The sequence below is a fragment of the Danio rerio genome, chromosome 10, assembly GCF_049306965.1.
Source record: "Danio rerio strain Tuebingen ecotype United States chromosome 10, GRCz12tu, whole genome shotgun sequence".
Classification (NCBI taxonomy): Eukaryota; Metazoa; Chordata; class Actinopteri; order Cypriniformes; family Danionidae; genus Danio; species Danio rerio.
In genome coordinates this window covers 35,484,112-35,503,157 of record NC_133185.1, presented here as the reverse complement: position 1 = coordinate 35,503,157, position 19,046 = coordinate 35,484,112, and the positions used below count along the sequence as shown (strand labels likewise).

General features: G+C 36.3%; 1 protein-coding gene and 1 long non-coding RNA gene across 19 annotated transcripts in view; one reads left to right on the top strand and one right to left on the bottom strand.

Annotated features, from left to right (window-relative positions):
* ntm (neurotrimin) overlaps positions 1-19,046 on the bottom strand; it is a 631,630-nt gene that overhangs the window by 40,773 nt on the left and 571,811 nt on the right.
* Positions 1,262-7,137, top strand: LOC137488521 (uncharacterized). Of its 4 annotated transcripts, none has more exons than XR_012386421.1 (6): positions 1,262-1,310; positions 2,592-2,625; positions 3,990-4,045; positions 4,139-4,282; positions 4,394-4,470; positions 5,781-7,137. It is a non-coding gene; the product is annotated as an uncharacterized lncRNA (long non-coding RNA). The 4 variants fall into 4 exon arrangements; XR_012386423.1 differs by having other exon boundaries at positions 5,794-5,925; XR_012386420.1 differs by lacking the exon at positions 1,262-1,310 and adding an exon at positions 1,859-1,983.

Here is a 19,046-nt window from a genome sequence, read left to right as displayed (position 1 = left end):
TGAAACCTCTGCTCTAAACTGTGAGTGCAAATCTCAAAACTGTTTGCTTGAAGTTCAAAACTTTATTGCATGTCTGCAATAAAGTTATTGTAGTTATTGTTTTAGTAATTTGGCCAAGGTCACCAAACTGTAAAGTGTGTTTGTCCATGCAGGAGGTATATCAGAACGGTTCTAGGGGCAAGTGGTTGTCAAGTGAGGGATATGGGAGTTACACAGAAGTGATATAGGGGGAGGTTTAACATTTCTACATATAGTTTCTAAATAATGAGGGACGGGTGTGTATGAGGGTCAGCTTCTGAAGCCGGTTGCCAGAATCTCTGACAAAAGAAACAAGTGAGAATCAGAAATTACATTTTTTATAACATGGTACATGTAAAGCAATCATAATGAATTGTTTTAGCTGATATCTATGTGAGGTGCCTGTCTTAACCCTCTGGGGTCTATGGGGATCTTGGGGCTCTGGAGAAGGTTTGACATGCACTGACATTTGTGTTGTTTTCAGCATCTTAAAGACATATTGATGGCTAAAGTGTGATGAAACTGTAAACAGCACAAGCTGAGCTACAATAATACCTAAGCAGAATGTTTGTATGTGTTTGTGTTTTTGAGAAAGAAACGTTTATGCATGGTTAGTGAAAAACAAAATTGTTGAAGTCACTGAAACAAGGCCGTGAAACACACATACCGTAGAACATTTGTGCACAAGACTTTTGAGAACTGGATCTGGTAGTCTAATGTTTTTGCTTCAAAATGAAGTGAGAAACATCTTGTTTACTTGCTCACAGAAAACAATATAATAAATAAAAAAATTTAAGTCACTTTTTGGTGATGGTTTATGCGAGAAGGCGTGAACTATCATTACTATGCAGTGAGTCACACCTAAGAAGTCACAGACCTGCATAATGAGCTGCATAATGAGCCATCAGACAGGTATGTGACTAAGAGGGAAGAGTTTCAAGAAGGAATCAGAGGAAAGTTTATATACTTTTTTGTTTGCAGTTTATTTAAAATATACACTGTAAATGCGAATAGTATTCCTTACTATCAAAATTCTAGTGTGTTTACTTAATTTTAAGCTAATTGTTGAGTTTACTAGAAATGCATTAGTGTTGCTGACATAGTAAGGTATAAAGTTCCCATAACTAATGTAATTTGAGTAAAATTGCTTATAAGGGCTAAGCCATGCTGTTACGCATGCGTACTGGGTGGTGATTTCCCATCCCCCATCCCGAGTCACAACCAACCGCCACCCAGCACCGCCATTGAAGGACAGGATTTCATATTGAGAAGATGTTCTGCTGTAAATCAAGGTAAACTTTTCGTTTTAATTACTACTTTGATTTTATTTGTATAGTATCAGTAATCTGTTTATTTCCTGCACTTTGTGAAATTGTTTGCTGTTTTGTGAACTAATTAATAGCCCATGATGTTGTGACCAAACGTTTTGACCACTGCACGTTATTTGCAATACTGTCTTCTTTACTAGATAAGCTATTTTTAGCTGCTTAGTCCTTTTTAATAACTATTAATAATTTGTAAAGTTAGTAGTAATTTGTAAAGTGGGCGTTATGCTCTAAAAGAGCGGGCCGCGCCATTTTAAATGATGCACTGAGAGAGCAAGAGCGCGCGCAATGATCCGTTCAAATAGATGTAAAGTTAACACATAGCTGTAGGTCTACATTTTTAAAAAAGAAAACGAAACCTATTTATCCGCATTACAAATACAGTAACGTTAGTTATCGCTGAACTTTAGTGGCGCTTGTTGTGGCGAAAATATGCGTGTTTTTTTTAAGATTTAAGTTACTTTTATGAGATCACCTGCAGGAAGCAGGTGAGGAGATCAGCTGTGATTCGGTCCGGCGTCAGCGAGCGGCTCATGACCAGACCAGTCGTTTTTTTCTCCATGATCGCCGGGGCAGCAGCAGTTTTAACCCGCCGAGGCTTTTAGAACATTATAAAGCAGTTTCAGCTCAAAATGGACCCGTGAGTGTCGTAGGTAATTTAGGATTTCGATGCGATTACGATTCGTGTCACTGTATGAGGCAGATACATATTTACACATGATGCTAAAGTGTGCTTATGCTAACAATCCCTATGAAACTTAAAGTTAAACTCATGAAAATGCGAGAGATATTTAATTAACTCATTTATTTGTTTTATATGCTATTTGTCTTTTCTTTTTGCCGTTTTGAAGGTTTATTCCAGTGTTGCCGTTACGTTATTGAGTGTTTTGTAACGTTATTGCTGTAATGACAAATAAATCTGACCAGACGCGACTGAATATGTGTGATGGATAACGTTAATGATGAAGTGGTATAACTCGTACAACCAAGCACAGAAACATCCCTTTGTTTGCTCAATATCACACAAAGGCATCAACAAGCCTTTGTTATAAGCAAACTTTCTGTAAAGAAACAGGCTTTGCCAAACCTTTGCATTTTTAAAGAAGGTTTCACTAATTTTTAACAATTTAGGGCAAATAAATTTGAACAATTACAAGGTTGTTTAAAATGTAGCACACCATTAGAGTATTGTGAGTGGCATATTTGGTTTGTAATATCATTATACCCTTTATTTATTTTTTATTTCAGACTACCAGTTTGTGAGCTGATATGCAGTGGAAATGTAAGTTTTGCACTTACACATCAAAGTAAACTTTTTGAACAATACCGCACAAGCCATAGAACATATTCATGAATTGTTCTATTAACGTTACCTTGTCTCCATACTGAGTGTCAGGGTAATTTTAAATCGTTTAATGCATTAAAAGTACATTTAACAAAATTCTCAGCAAAGAACTGCATGATCAAGAATAGTCCGAATATTTTGTCCATTTGAATAATCATCTGAGGACTAGTTAGAAATAGGGTTGTTGTGTTGTGATACCATTAATTTATGTTACAATACTATACCAGCTGAAGTATGGTGATACCAAGTAGTATTGCAATACTGTAATTCATAACTTAAATCCATGAAATAAAGAAAAATGTCAGAAATAATATATTGTATATGTTATTATAGGCCTACTTGAATTTAAATAATTCCCTTATTGTTGAAAAAAGTATTTGCACATCTCTTCACCTAAAATGTATTCATTCCAGCAAAAAAAATACATTAAAATAAAGATACATAAAGAAAAGAGCATTTTTCCAACAAACCTAGGCTATATGAAGTGGTCAAAAATTGTTTCCTGTTGCTATTTTGGGTTTTTCATCTATCATACTTTTTTCACACTTATTATCGGATAAGAATCCAAAGTAATTCAAAATTTCACTTTATGAGTCATTCTTTTTAATAGATTGTCACGGTTGTTGTAGCTATTATATCATATTGACAGGAACAGAAATAAACGAATTCCGATTCAAAATGAACCATCACAAAATATGCAATAGGCTACTATAAAAGGCGCAAATTCTACAGTTTTACAACCTTAGAAGGCTCCATAGACTATTAAAATACAATGATCTATTGTTGCTGAATCGTGTAAGTATTTTAGTGACTTTTTCACATGCAGCATTATGTATTGTAGGCAGACTGTTAATGACAATACTACCGTTTACAAACTACAGTGGCACCGCCAGTATCTTGGAGCCATAGTATCACGATACTACCATAGTACCGGTAAACCGTGCAACCCTAGTCAGAAAGTTCAGTGTCCTTTTAAAGACATCAATTGAGACAAATATTTATTCCACTTTTAATGCGCATAAAAGTAAGGCACACCAGCAACAATGCCATGATTATATTTAATCGGGGGTTGTGTTTATTACTGTTTGGTGACAAGTATAGCTCTTGCTTTTGATGACAGGCGCCGGGAGTATTTGGCAGCTTTTATTATTCAAGAACATTTAACTATGTCATGTTAAAGTGTAACATCTGTTGCTAAATGGCATTGCATTGTATCATTGCATGTGTTTCTGATTTCTGTTTTTTGTTTTAGAATTTCGCTTAGCCATGTCAATAACACTTTACGTTTTTGTGCACAACAGTGACATCCAGAAGGAAGTCATAGAGGAAACACCAGCTGATGCAAGTGCTGCAGAAGGTTTGTTTTCTTTTCAAAACTTTGTGTGATTTTGTGAATTTGTGTTTTTGAATTTTATTAATGACTAATAATGTTTTGATTGGATCTTTGCAGAATTCAATCGAATATCAGGAAGAAATGTGAGATCCAAGTTCTACGCTGCATTGGACACACACTGCTCGTTTGATTGAAATAAAAAAAAAAAGGAGAAAATTGCAGAAGAAAACTAGAAGAAATTTTCAACATGTTAATTCAAAGGTATTTTTGTGACATCATCTTTGAATCATAATTTGCATTTGATTGCAATAAATTGCATTTGATGTTTTCATTGGGCTATAATGCATGTCTACCTGTCTTTACTTTTTCAAGGTCATCTGGCAGCAGTTCTCCGGGGTCTTTCAGTCCTTTAGAGGGATGAGTCTAAAGAAATTTTCAGGATGTGTTTTGTAAGTAGTATTATTGTTTCTGCTTTCTTAGACTGGAAATGAAGCAGTCATTCCAGTTTACTTCACTTATTAATACAAATTTTCAATTTTATAAAAATAAAACAAATGCATTTAATGTAAGTATTTGAAAGTAAGAGGGATGTTATATTATGGCCTTTGGAGCAAGAGCATTGCTATGTTGCAAATACAGCAGCTTGTGCCGTCACAGGGTCAGTTAGCTTTATAGGCCAGTGAAGTAATGAATGCATTTCTTTAATTTTTAAACACACTTGTTTTGAAAAGGAGGAAGATTAGCTTGAAAAAAAAATCTTAATAAGTGTAATACCTATGTAATATGTTGAGAGAAATATAATTTCAGTTGAAAGAACCTGCTGGATTAAGATGTAAAAAGATAGTGTTAAAAGCCACAAAGTCAAAGATGCTCCGTATTATAACCAACCCTGTGAAGTCACCTGCTGTGGGATTGTAGATGGCTGCACCCTTGTTCTAAAAGCCATACTAAAACATCAATTTTCTTATTAAAAAATAGTTATTAATACATTTTTAAAAAGTGTGCTAAATAATGCAAACTTGACTCACTGCTTTAATCTAGCAAAACCAAATGCATTCATGAATCGGTTCCCAATTTATTAAGTTTTCCCTACAAAATATTTATATTGATTATGTAGCACCAATTGGTCTCTCACACATTTGCATTTAATTTCTTGAAAATGTTTCAAAAGTACTTTTACTGCAGTTTGTTTTATTACATTACAGTGTTTCTTTAATTAAAAAAATTTATTGTTCCTTTAGAATAGTATCATGTTCAAGATACTGGAATTTGGTACCAATCTCTGCTGCAATTTTAAGCAGCAAATTTCCTGCTAACATTTTAAGCACTTTTGAGCACATTTTTAAACAGCACTGTTTTGCCATTCTGTTCACATGCTTAACAGAAATGACACTCAACAATGCTCAAATGTTAGCAGGAAATGGATGTTTTCAAAATTACTATATGGATTGGTAATAAATTCCACTATCATGACAAGCCTTGTAGAAGCAGTACAGGCAAATCCATCGTGTTGGTCTACATTGAAGAAGGAGCACCATAGCAAGGCCTTCTTATAAGAAGCATTTGAATGTAAAATGTACTATAAACACAAATAGTCATGCTAATAAGCAACTAGTTAATAGGGTAATTGGTTCCTACTAAATTAAGCACAAGGAATTGTATTTTTTTCACCTCTGCTTTTGGTCTCCTGGCCACTACAGGCTTTATTAGTGCCATTAAGAATATCAAACTTTACTTATTTTTCTTTCTCTATTCATAGGATGTAATTTTAGAGTCGGACTTCAGTGCAGAAGATGTTGGCCTGCTGACTGTCGTGTGTGAAGATGTCTAAAGAACCTCATTATGGATGCAATGTGGGCCTTTATACTGGAAGGAAAAGTGGTTATGGACTTTGCCACATGCAGTATGTCTCTTTTTTTGCTTTGATTTACACACTGAATTCGGACTACCCAAAGACTTTGAGCAATGCATTTGAATTTGTTCAACGTGTGTTGCTTTTGCTGGGAGGGAAGCGTAATGTGTTTTATTCGGCGAGTGCCTATATACTGCTGTGCTTTATGTTTAAAGGTTCAGGTATAATGGCATGTTTAATTACAAAGTGTTGCTTTTTAACATGTTGCTGTTTGCAGTGTTACATTTAGGACTGCAGCATTTTGGTGTTTAAAACACTTCTTTTTTTTTTTTACCAAAAAAGTGTATTGTGATTTATAGGGTTGTCAAAAGTATTGAGTTTGGTACCAATCGGTACTGAAATAAATAAAAAAAAAGTCCATCCATTTCCCACTAACATTGCAAGAACTGATTGGCCATTGTGTTCACATGCTCAGTAGATATGACTGATTGGCTTTGAAGGTCATTATTTTTACCACACTTCACCACTGTTTACCAGGTGCAAAGATACAAAGACACTGGATAACTTCAAAGCACTGTCGATCAGTCGATTCATCACCAGATAGCTTATATGTTAGCTTCTAAACAAATCAGCTATCGACATGGCTTTGAAACACTTCAGTGTCTGGGTAACTTTGTTTGGACTCAGTGAAAAATGGTAAACCTATGACAGTCACAGCCAATCACAGTCATTTCTGTTGAGCATGTGAACACAGTGGCCAATCAATGGTGTTTAAGAACGAGCTCAGTAGCACTCAAATGCTGGTGGAAAATGGATATTTTTAATATTTCAGTATTGATTGATACCAAACTCAATACTTTTGACCACACTAATGTGATATTTTCTGTAGGAAAATCTAAACTACACAGTCTAACAAATTAGCTTTAAAGCTTAATATCTGTTCCTCTGTGAGTGTCTATATGCTGCCATGTTTAAGGTGCTGGTGCAATGGCATGTTTAATTACACTAATTCAAGTATCTTTTTTCCAAGTGTCAAGTATTTAAAGTTTTTTTGATAGATTTTCAAACCTTTTCGAAAACTTGTGTTTTAGGGTTGAACATGTTTATTATATTTTTTGTCTGTATTGCTGTTTACAGTATATTACAGCACTTTACAACAGGTTTTTACAAAACTGTATTGTGTACAAGTGTATTGTGATACTAAAATATCACAAGTGTATTGTGAAATTCTGCTAATTTTGTCAAATAAAATGTTTACATTTAAGACCTGTATAATGTCATTACTTGTAGGTTGAACTACATATTTTATGTTCAGTTTAATTGAAGAAAATGTGGAAACCGATTGCACGTAGTTTCTTTAGTTGACATTACTTAAAATGGTGGATTAAAACAATGTTGAGACTACTAGCATTCAAGATGTTAACTGAACATGGTAGAACAATATTAGTTAAATAGAATTATTAAAGTAATCTTACTATAAAACCCTAAGTAAGATTACTAAATAATGACAAGTATGTTAACTAGAATTTTCTATTAAACTTACTTAATTTTTAACAGTTAGTTTACTTTATAAGTTTTAGTTTTCTTACTTCAAGGCAATAATTAAACTTAACTTAAGATTTCCTTGTAAGTTTATATTGCAAAAATAAGGCAATCGGTTTCCAAACTTTTTTTAAGTAAACTGAACATGTTAGAATTTACAGTGTATTAATCACACAAAATATCTGGAGATACACTTGTCAGAGACAGTACACTCTATGGAACGCTGCAAACTTTATAAACTAACATAAAGCAAATCCACTGAAAAAGTTATTTGTAAATTAAGAGTTTTGTTGCAAAACGAGATTTATCCATTTTGAGAAAGGTCGGTTAATTGACATTTTTATTTAAGACATCAAAAGTCAAGTTAATTCACAAATTTTACACATTAAACTATTACTTGAGCACGGTGAAGTCCAGGAACACAATATTTTTCAATCCATGATATTTTTATTTAACTTTATAATCATAAATAGTTCATGAATAAGTAAAAAAAACATGCAAAATGCAACAAATTATCTTAACATTGTCAAGCATCTTAAATTGGTTAAAAAACAATACATCATAAATATATGGAATAGTATATACAAAGATTGATTAATAACAATATTCTGAGTTAGTTTTGGTAATCTCATATTAGAGCAATGTTATTTTAAAGAATGATAATTAATCCATATTAACGAACTGTGAGCAAAAGAAAGCAGGTGAAAAACACAATGTGCGATAATGAAATCTTTTAAACAATTGCGCGCATCACAGCAGCTTTTGCCGCAAGTTATCATCCTCTCATAAGTTATTCACAGAAATTATTTAAAGAATAAACTTACAAAGGACACTTAAAAATGTAGACTTGCAGACAGATATCTTGTGATGGGGAACAGCGCAGGAAAAAAAGGCAGTATTTTACTGTAACCCCTGGCACATCAGTGGAGACTGACAGATGCAGGATTATTTTTCCTTTGTCCACTTTTGTAGCGTTTTTGTACATTTTTGTGAAGTTGAAGGCTACATCTTCATCTAATAGTTTGTTCTCATGACACAGACCAACATTACAGAGCAAACTCGGAGCACTTCTTTTCTACTTTAGCTCTCTTTGCCACTGGTCCTTTACCACTGTTGTTTTCACATCTGGAAATGTACATATGAACAGCGTCCTTACTGAGGCGGGATCACATTAGCTGAAATGAGGCGATATAGGAGAATCCGTATCCGTATCCATATCCGAATCAGTCCTTACTTTTATACGAATTACATAAAAAGAGATAATTTGCTTTCGACTTGAATAGGTTTTTGCAAAGTAGACATATCAAGCTTTATATAGATATCATAAATCATAATTTTCAAGAGTTTTTGCAGAGTTTCCTTTCATTTTAGTGAGGTGTTTTTCTGAACAGTCTGCACGCGTCTTCAGACGCATGTAATAACAATGCCTCGTGGGCGTGGTCGCATTATAACTAATGAGATCAGACTGAGAAACTAGACATAGCGTTGGTTTCATACTGATTACTTTATCAAGCAATATTTGTTTTTGCATTTAAAAGTAGACACTTCAAGCTTTCTAGAGACATATGTCTCGTGTCGGTGTGTTTTGTTTTCGAGGAGTTTCAGCACATTTTACTGACGCGCTTCTAAAAGCAGTTCACGGAGAAAAGAGAGATTGCCTACACTGTTATCCTTATTTTGCAAAACCACACACGTTTGTTGTTGTTGTTGCGAGTGTACACATCAAAAAGTAGACACATAACACATTCGATTGATGTATTGATCTTATCTATACAATCAAAACTGAAAGTATAATTTAAGTTCAATTCAGCAGTTTGACGATGCTACAGATAAAAATTTGTATACGCGGTCTTCGACCCCAGGGGGTTAATAAGGGTATGAACAACTGTAAATAGAAGCACCCTTTGTTAATGCATAGTATGATAGCTTCATTGTCGCAATGTGCACATATGATAGAGGTGGACATTCGTCCCCCACAAGATGGCGGAGGGATGGCGAGCTGAAAATATAGGGTGTGGCATGGCTTGGCTGGTGGTCCTGGAAGTATCTCTTGAAGGCAGAGTAAGCGATGGTGGAGTAGAGTTTAAACCCATTAGTAATCTTGAAATTTGCTTAAAATGCAAATGTATCTACCACCGAGTCAATGGTTGAAACATTACTCCATTTGTCAGAAATGTCCTCCTATTCATTGTAGTCAAGTGGGAAGTTTGTTTCTTTGCCACTTTCACCTCCCACACACCAATTCCAAACTGTCCAAAAAAAAAAACAAAACAGCCCACAAAGGGCTCACACAACAACAAACTCCAAACCCTCGGCTGATGGTCAGCAGACACTTTTAAATCATACATCCGCCGCTACCACCTCAAAGCTGCCCAGCAGACCATTAGATAAACCTTTCATTTCTTCATCGTAGAGTTCTCCACTTCCTTCAACCATCGAAGTGCTCCGCTTCCTATAAGTGTTGAGTCCTCCGCCCCTCTTTTTTTTTTTCTTCAGCTCAGGATGCTCTGCTTGCCTTAAGAGCCAAGTCCCTTCACTTTACTTTTTTCTTTTCAGCTTCCAGTCTTTCCCTACTTTTTTCTGGCAACAAGTTCCGCAGCTACTTAATCTTCCTTCCACATACCCATTCCCCAGCACTATATACTCTTTTTGGCTTCGTGCTTTAATTATTCAGGGGTCACCACAGCAGAATGAACCTCCAACATGTTTTACACAGCGGATGTCTTTCCAGCTGCAAACCATCACTGGGAACACCCATACACTGCATGCTACCGACTGTGCCACTACGCTGTACATAATATGCTTTGTGTCAATGTTCTCCTCGTGTTCGCATGGGTTTCCCCCACAAATCCAAAAACGTGGTATAGGTGAATTAGGTAAGCTAAATTGTGTGTGTGTGTGTGTGTGTGTGTGTGTGTGTGTGTGTGTATGTTTCCCCAATGATGGACTGCAGCTCTAAGGACATCCACTGCATAAAACATATGCAGGATAAGTTGACAGTTCATTCCACAGTGGTGCCCCCAGATTAATAAAGTGACTAAGCCAAAAAGAAAATGAACGAATGCTGTCATTCAGGTTCAACATGTCTAATTTTGTGGTTTTCACCAGCAACAAACTGCAGCTCTAATCTAAACTAATCTACATAACACTGTTTTAAATTCACACTGCAGAACTATAAGGCTGTTCTATAGACCTCTAGCTGAAGTAGCTCAGCCCTGTATGAGTGTAAAGTACTGCAGCAAAGCACTAAGACTGCAGAGCTGTTGTCCACACACATATACGCACACACTCACTAAACCCCTGAGAGAAGGAAAGCAGAGTTGGGCAAGGTGCTGAATCAATCCAGGCACAGCTGAACGTGTCATCTTACCAGGGACAGCTTCTCTGTCTGATCCCTCCAGAGCAGCAGGACAGAAACGCCATTACCACAACACCTGATTTCAGCCATGAACCAAACAGCAGATTTATACACACATTCATTGGGGGGATAAAACAAATGCGTGACCTTATGATGACCTTAAAGTCTATGTGTAATGAAAATATAGCATATTTATTTTACTAGTGCACATTTATATTCTTTAGATGAACAATTATAAGTGCAAATTAATCCACTGAAGAAAAAAGTCTGAGCATTAGGAGTGGTAGTAGTTCACTGGTGACATCAGTTATCACTGATGATGGTTTTAGCTATGATATTCTTAACCACACCCCTCTTACCATTAGTTTGCTATTAGGGAATCATGTTGAAAAAGAAAGCCCCACCCCTGTTTATTAATTCATTTTCTTTTCGGCTTAGTCCCTTAATAATAAGTGGTCGCCATAGCAGAATGAACTGCCAACTTATTCAGCATATGTTTTACACAGCAGATGCCCTTCCAGCTGCAACCCAACACTGGCAAACACTTTTGCATTCACACACATACACTACAGACAATTTAGCTTATTCAATTCTGATTTCCTCTGGGTTCTGCGGTTTCCCCCACAAGTCCAAAGACATGCGGTACAGGTAAACTGAGTAGGCTAAATTGTTCGTAGAGTATGAGTGTGAATGAGTGTGTATGGATGTTTCCCAGAGATGGGTTGCAGCTGGAAGGGCGTCCGCTGTGTAAAACATATGCTGGATAAGTTGGCGGCTCATTGCACTGTGGCGACCCCAGATTAATAAAGGGACTAAGCGAAAATAAAATAAATGAATGTATTATCATTCCATTTTTAGGGAATAATGTAATCGCAGTAATGTAACGCATTATATTTTGAGTTTGTTGAATTTTGAATGTAATTGCGTTATTTGCGTTACAAACTATAGTTTTTAGAAGAAAAAAAAATGCTTCCTTAAATCACGTTTTCAGCTGCAACATCAGATAATAAGAATTTACTTTTACATTGCTGGAGAACATGAACTGAAATAGCTGCTGTTGAGAGTGGTTGCTTCTTCAAGTGGAAATAAAATCATTACTTTGATTTTACTGAGCATAAAAAACTAAAATGTTGCTGTGGAATTCAGTCTATGTAGTCTCTTAAGAACTTTCAACAGCTTTTAACCCGACCAGCAACTTGTTCAAGCATTGTTCACGCATTTCTAACATTCTACTACAACACCCGTCACCAAGGCGGACACGATCGGCCAAAAAACATGGCAGTCCAATTCCCCCTAAATTGTTCTTTTTGTGCAGGATAGTGAAGGTAACTTGGGTAACTATCGGGAGTAAAGGTAACTTATGAATGTGAGGAGAAGTGTGACTGCTTATGGGGTCATTCACATATCATGTCTTTTGTGCGCACAAGTTTGTTAATTCCAATTGAGGAGAGCACTCGCATTTTCCAGGCACACCCAGTGGAAAACCACGAGTCACGTGACAAGAACAGTGGCGTAGCGGACGGGCCCGCAGGGCACGCACCGCGGGGGGGCCCCGCGTGATTAGGGGGCCCTGCGTCGTCGCGATTTTTAATAATTGATAATCCGGCAACCGCAATAATCAAACTCTCGGGAACAACTGTGGTCGGAATCAAAGTTCACAGGTCTGTGTTCTCTGAACACCTCTCAAGCGGTGGACTACTTCATTCTGATTGCTTGCCGCCAATGTTGCCAACTTAGCGACTTTGTCATTAGATTTAGCGGCTTTTCAGACCCCCCTAGCGACAATTCTAGCGACTTTTTTGTGTGTTATTGGAGATTTTTTTAGACTGCCATTTGTCCATACTGTACCGTCCCTACTCTTCTCAATGAGCTGCGTGTGATGCCGCCGGCCCCTCCCCCGCCTCACAGCACTGACAGGCGGCCCAGTCAGTCCTCTACAGCAGCCTCTCCCACCTGCAGCCCGAGAGCAGATCACCCCTCTGCGTACCGACGACAAATGATTTAGCACAGGCAGTGTGAAGGTATTTCCCTTGTACAGTCAAACCGATCTACTTCTGCTTTATTTTAACAATTTAATTGGACCGTTTATTCTTTTCTTGTTCACAATCACAGATATTTTAGTGACAGTTTCTGAACTTGTCTGAGTTTATTACATATGAGAGATTACTGCACATTCACTACACATCTATTATGACATACTGTATTCAAACAGCAATAAATTTAGTTAAATAAACATGCTTAAATAAAGTGTAGTGCAATTATAAATACCCCTTTATTAACCATAGGCTGTTAAACAAACAGAAACGGCAGAACGTGATGACGTCAGTGATATGCAAATTGACGTATGACGCATCCACCCCCCCCCCCCAAACTTCATCAGGGGGCCCCATCAGCGATCCCGTCAGGGGGGCCTCCGCATTTTGCGCTACGCCACTGGACAAGAACTGACCGATCAGCTTCATGCTTTGTATGGAATATACACATTTCGGTAGACTAATTACCTCAGACAAACACAGAACACCCAAACACTGCAGTGCTTTTTCATACTATGGATGTCAATGGTTACAGGTATCCAGTTTTCTTCTAAAACTTTTTTCGTATTTTGTGTTAAAAAAAAAAAAAAAAAAAACGGGTTTGGAACAGGGGTCAATGATCAACCCATTTTAATGTTTCTCAGTGAATATTAAATTACTGAAAGAGCTGCAGTTTATTTTGTATTTTATAGGTGTATTTTATATGTTTTAAAAGTAACTTCAAAGTAAAGTAATTAGTAATCTAATTTCTTTTTTATTTAGTAATTAGTAATGTAATCAGATTACTATTTTCCAGTAGTAATCAGTAATTTGTAATCTATTACTTTCCTTAAAGTAGCTTACCCATCACTGGGTATCAGTACAGTCTGGTTCAGGCGGACTTTAAAAATCATCTCTGTATTTATTTATATTTTTTAGGGGATGCTTAAATGCAATATATTGGAACTGTTTTCTACATTTTTGATGACTATTTATTCAGTAGACATTTAACATGCCATGAAGCATGCATGAGGCATCACAACATTGTTTTTACAATTTACATTCTTGATAAGCCAGAATTAGCAGTTTGCTGGAGACGATATAGTAACTCTATGGCTGATTATTCTCATAGATTCTGGAACTGCCCAGCAGTCCAATCTTATCAGTTAATGGTGATTGCAGAAATTGAATCAATAATGGGTTCTGAGATTGATCATTGCTTTGAAACTATCTACTTAGGAAACATGCCAACTGATTTTAATGCTCAAGACAAATACATCCTTAAAATGTTACTGGTAGCTAGTAAATAGAAGAAACAACTAGGAAATGGATGAGAATCGACCTACCAAAGAAGAGTGGGTAATGACTGTAAAATATCTGTCTGAAATGGAGAAAATGACCTTTTCCCAGACAAACTATGGACAAATTATATAAAAAATGGTCGAAATGACGATTGCATACAGAAAAATGGATAGTGCATACGTAACTATGGAGTGTTTTGCAGTGGGTATGCCATGCTTCTTGTTTACCTAGGTGAGGTATTTACTGAATATTGTGGACTCTATATATATATATATATATATATATATATATATATATATATATACATATACATTTTATATACATTTATTGATTGATTTATATTACTCATTCCATTCATTTTACCTAATGACTTTAAATTTCTGAGGATAGACCAAGAGGGTTGTAAAAAAAATGCTGGGTCCCACACAATACCTTCATGTTGTCCCAACACAAATCGATTAACTGAACTTAATTTATACAAATTTAAGTGGATTAAACATAAAAAAATAAAGATGTTACAAAAAATACTTAAGAATTGTGTCATTTTAACTTATTTGAATTAAGTATTTTTAACAAGGAGAAAATGTCATTTTTTGAGTGTAAGAATGACGTAAGAGCTGTGTGCAATGTCTCTGGTGACCTGTTTGTTCTATTATTTTTACTTATTTTGTGCTAAAATTTGGCCAAATTAAAAAAAAACAAAAAACAAAAAAACAAAAAAAAAAAACAGTAAAACAGTTATACAGCTACATAGAGTTTTTGCAAAACTGTTGCCACTTTGTTTTCATGAGTCTGCATTGGAGTCAGATAATATCCCATTCATATGTATTATATCATAATTTATAATAATAATAATAATAATAATAATAATAATCATAATCACCAGCCATTTTATTAGGTACACCTTACTGGTATCAGGTTGGACCCCCTTTTTCCTTTAGAAGTGCCTTAATCCTTCATGGCATAGATTCAACAAGGTACTGGAAATATTCCTTAGAGATTTTGCTTCATAGTGACATGACAGCATCACACAGTTGCTGCAGATTTGTCGGCTGCACATCCATGATGTGAATCTCCTGTTCCATCACATCACAAGGTTTTCTATTGGATTGAGATCTGCTGGCTATGGAGGCCATTTAAGTATAATGAACTCACTGTCATGTTCAAGAAACCAGTCTGAGATGATTCGCACTTATGACATGACATGACGCTTCCTGCTGGAAGTGGCCATCTGAAGATGGGTAAACTGTGATCATAAAGAGATGGACATGGTCAGCAACAATATTTAAGTAACCAGTGGCGTTGACACAATTCGTACTAAAGTGTGTCAAGAAAATATCCCCCACACCATTACACCACCTCCACTAGCCTGAAGCGTTGATACAAGGCAGGATGGATCCATGGTTTAGGGTTGTTGATGCCAAATTCTTACCCTCCCATCCGAATGCTTAAGCCAGAACCGAGACACATCAAACCAGGTAATGATTTTCTAATCTTCTAATGTCCAAATGTGAGCCTGTGTGAATTTTAGCCACAGTTTCTTGTTCTTAGCTGACAGGAGTGGCACCCGGTGTGGTCTTCTGCTGCTGTAGCCCATCTGCCTCAAGGTTTGAAGTGTTGTGCATTCAGAGATGCTCTACTGCACACCTCGATTGTGATGAGTTTTTATTTGACTTACTGTTGAGTTACCTTTCTATCAGCTCGAACCAGTCTGGCCATTCTCTGAGCTCTGGCATTAACAAAGCATTTGCGCCCACAGAACTGCTGCTCACTGGATAGTTCCTCTTTTTTCGGACCATTCTCTGTAAACCCTAGAGACGGGTTTAGAGAGCACCAACAACCATGCCATGTTCAAAGTCACTTAAATCATCTTTCTTCCCCATTTTTATGCTTAGTTTAAATTGCAGCAGATTATCTTGACCATGTCTACATGCATTGAGTTGCTGCCATGTGAACAGTTGGACAGGTGTACCTAATAAAGTGGCCGTTAAATGTAATAAATAAACATAGTTTATGATATAATAATAAATAAATATGGTTCCTCAAAGAACCTTTCAAAAAATTATTGTGTAAGGAACCATTTAGCACCCTTTGTGCAATGAAAAGTTTCTATGTGTTTAAAAGGTTCTTTATGAAACTGTTGATGCCAATAAAAAACTAGAGAGAACTTTTTCCCCTGGAAGGGAGGTATTCTAAGAAAAAAAAAATGCAAACAACTGTTAATTCATTTAGAAAACAAAAGGTCTATTAACTGGCACACAAACACAGACTTGACTTGTGCAAAATCTTCAGTGTGTTATCTCAACAAAACAAACATAGATAGAATGAGTCACACATATGCCCTGCAGATATTTATTGGCTTTATTCAGCTGCGATTCTTGTCAGCAAAGATAATGCAGTTTGACAGGCTTGCTTTGATTCCAGCCATCAACTATTCTTCAGTCCTTGAGTCTTTGTTTGACTTAAAAATGCGAAGTGAAAGCCACATCTGTTACTAATGCTGGAATATGCTTTTGTTTGTGCCAGTGAGTGCAAATGTGTTTGTATGTGGCATATCAGTGGAAAAAAAAACACGCCCACAATACACTTTAAATCACCAGCTAAATGTGCTGAAATATCTTAATTAGGTCGTTGGTATTCTTTTCAACTGAAATGCATGCAACAAAATTGGGTGTTTTGGTGAATTTTGAATTGCGTGCAGCTCTTTTGAATGAAGAGCTGCATTCGATTTGAGAGACGGACAATGCAAGCTTGAATAAAAGCCAATAGATAAACACACAGCAAGAGTACATTAGTATGAGCTAGTTTGAAAAGTATTTTACGGATCCACATCTTTCCAAATCCACAACTTTACTTAGGAGAGAAAAACAGCATAAATCAGACTAGACCCCCCACTCCAAATACATTTATTAAACAATGATGCTGTCATTAAAAACTGAATTGAACAAGATGTACTGCAACATCTGTGAAACATCAGAATTGTGAGATGATAGGAAGGGGAATAAATGCAAATTTACCTCTTTTTATAGGAAATTTCAAAGTTTTTTTAATTTATTATTTATGTTTTTTTTGTTTTTTTTTACTGAAAGCACATTTCCGACAAATTATATATATAAAAAAAACTAACTCCTAAAAACATGAATTCCTAAGGGGAAAATTTTAACTAAAAGGAAACCAAAACTTTTTAAATTGAGCTTAACATTAAACATGGAAGGAACAAGATTTGTGTATTTGATTCAATCTGAATAATTCCACCCCTCCCCCTTTATTTGGCTTATTTTTATATTTAGGACTTTAGACTCTTTTGAAATTCTGACTCATGGTAAAAATGACAAGATATACGGTAAAAAATCTGTATTTAAAATTACCAGTATTAGTATTAGCAATAATTGGTGAGATATTTACCAAAAAAAAAAAAAACAAAGTTCACTCTAGTTCTTTATTGGCATCAACAGTTTCATAAAGAACCTTTAAAACCCATAGAAAGTTCCCATTGCACAAAGGGTGTAAAATGGTTCTTTACACAATCATTTTCTGAAGGGTTCTTTGAGGAACCATATTTATTTACAATTAGATGATTAATTATATGTATTTATTACCATCCACTTCATTAGGTACACCTGTCCAACTGATCGTTTACCAAATTTCTAATCAGCCAATCGCATGGCAGTAACTCAATGCATTTAGGCAAGTAGACATGGTCAAAAAAATCTGCTGCAGCTCAAACCGAGCATCAGAATGAGGAAAAAAAGGTGATTTAAGTGACTTTGAACATGGCATGGTTGTTGGAGCCAGACAGGCTGGTCTGAGTATTTCAGAAAGGGCTAATCTACTGGGATTTTCACGCACAACCACCTGTAGGGTTCACAGAGAATGGTTCGAAAAAAGGAAAATATTCAGTTAGCAGCAGTTCTGTGGGTGCAAATGTCTTGTTGATGCCAGAGGTCAGAGGAGAATGGCCAGACTGATTCGAGCTGATAGAAAGGCAACAGTAACTCAAATAACCACTTGTTACAAACAAGATAAACAAAAGAGCATCTCTGGATGCACAACATGTCCAATCCTGAGGCAGATGGGCTACAGCAGCATAAGACTACACCGGGTGCCACTCCTGTCAGCTAAGAAGAGAAAACCGTTGCCTGGTCTGATGATTCTCTGCTGCGACATTCGGATAGTAGGGTCAGAATGTGGCATCATCAACATAAAAGCATGAATTCATCCTGTCTTGTATCAATGGTTTATGCTGCTGGTGGTGGTGTAATGCTGTGGGGGATAGTTTCTTGGCACACTTTGGGCCCATTAGTACCAATTAAGCATTGTGTCAATGCCACAGCCTACCTGAGTATTGTTGCTGACCTTGTCCCTTTATGAGCACAGTGTACTCATCTTCTGATGGCCACTTCCAGCAGGATAACACGTCATGGCATAAAGCGTGAATCATCTCAGAATGGTTTCTTGAACATGACAATGAGTTTATTGTACTCAGGTGGCCTCCACAGTCACCAGAGCTCAATCCAAGCCTCTTTGTGGTGTGGTGGAATGGGAGATTCACAACATGGATGTACAGCTGACAAATATGCAGCAAATGTGTGATGCTTTAATGAAAATATGGAGCAATATATCTAGGGATTTTTCCAGTATCTTGATAAATCTATGCCACAAAGGATTAAGGCAGTTCTGAAGGCAAAAAGAGGTCCAACCCGGTACTAGTAGGGTGTACCCAATAAAGTGTCTGCTGAGTGTAGGCCTATAATTGTCAAAAATGGTGACAATTAAGAAATATAAAAGCCCAAATTGTACAATATATATAAAAAATGTTTTTCTCATAATGGTGAAGTTAAACAGAGAATTCTGAGGAAAAAACACCTAATTTCCAAAGTGAAAAAAGCCTCTATAACAAATCTACAAAAAAAAAAAAAAAGTATAATTGCAGCAAAACAAATAAAACAGCAGTTACAA